This window comes from Otolemur garnettii, unplaced genomic scaffold, assembly GCF_000181295.1.
Source record: "Otolemur garnettii isolate 467f Iridium unplaced genomic scaffold, OtoGar3 scaffold00115, whole genome shotgun sequence".
Lineage (NCBI taxonomy): Eukaryota > Metazoa > Chordata > Mammalia > Primates > Galagidae > Otolemur > Otolemur garnettii.
In genome coordinates, this window is record NW_003852510.1 from 5,556,369 (window position 1) to 5,557,994 (window position 1,626).

Sequence of the window (1,626 nt, forward strand, 5' to 3'; positions counted from 1 at the left end):
TACTCACAGATTGTCAACTCCCATTGGTAAATATTTAGAAAATGTCATACTGTGTTTCCCTTTGTTGCTGTGCTTAGTTCTTAATTCACAGCCAAGTGATCCAAGTTCTCCCCTTCTCAGCCAGTCTCAGCTGAAAGTCAAACCACCAGGGGATCCCTAGCCTTTAGAGGAGGCCACAGACAGAAAATGCTTCCTTAATGAATTGTCTGGCTAGTTTAGGACAGTCCCAGGCCACCTTTCATTTTTCTCTTTCTCTCTTCTGGTTGCAGGAAATAGTACAAAGCCTTCTTCTCCCTCTCTCAACAAGACTTTCTCAGGCTTTGCCACAATGTTTTATTTCTACACTATACCTATGCAGACCTGGCTGAGGGTATAATTACAAGGGCAATTAAAACTCAGACATGTATCATGTTAGCAGTGGAGGCAAAAAGAGGGCTTCCTTTCTTTCTTTAATTTGAGTGTTATAAATTTAGCAAGTGAAAAGGCACAGGCCTAGAAAAAAAGGGAGTTTGCGTTTAACTGGGCTCAGGTCATCCAAGATATTTATGAAAAGAATAACAGGGCACCTTGACAGCTGAAGAATAATAATTGCTTTGAATTATAGTCACTTTAGGAGTTTTTACCATGGTGAAAAGGAGTAGAAACTTGGATAATCCTGAAAATGAGTAAGTTGAAGATTGTTTCCATTTGAACTAGATTTAAACACGGGTGTGTCTTATTTGAGAATTTCATAGCAATTCAGATGAGCCAAAGCATACTTTAAAGACATAACTTATGAAGTCCATAAAGAGAAGACTGTAACCTCATTCTGTCCCTCTGCTTGGTTCCTGGTGGTTTCTGTAATGGAAGACCCCCAGAAGTGGTCAGTTGGCTCTACCTTCTGACATATTTCCTCAGGGGTGAGAAGGTAAGGAAAGCAAAGAAATGTCTTTCATAATTCTGACTCCAAGCCATAAGTCACAGAGAACTAGAGCTAAGAAAGCAATTGAAATGTATTCAGCAAGAGCAAACATTGGGGGGTGGTGCCTGTGGCTCAAAAGAGTGGGGTGCCAACCCCATATGCCGGAGGTGGTAGGTTCAAACCCAGCCCTGGCCAAAAAAAAAAAAAAAAAAAAAGCAAACATTGGGTATTGGACTATGTGCCTTACACTGTTACATACTGAGGACACAAAAGGCAGTCAGGTGGAGAACCGCTGACCTGCTGGGGAAATGAGCTTGCAAACAAGCAAAGGTTCAACGGGATGCCCAAGAGAGAGCTCAGAGTGGGAAGCATCTAATTCAGGCTGGGGATACCAGAAGACCTTTGAAAGTGCCCAGATTTAGGAATTTAGGATTTTCTCCTAATGGGAGAAGGCAGTATAAGTGGGGGTGGGGTCTAGGCTCACAACTGCAACGGACGTGTAATAGAGCAAGATTAGACTGAGGGATGAGTAGTAGTTCCATGTGGTGGGAGTGTGCCAGGACAGATAGCTTAGGTTGAGTTTGTGAAGAAGTTTGAGCCATTGGAAGTTTTTAAGCTGGGAAGGGAACTGATGAGATCCCTCATTAGACAGAGCTTACCAGTGGCAGTCAAGAATGTGACCTTGAGGCTCGGCGCCTATAGCTCAACCGGCTAAGGCGCCAGCC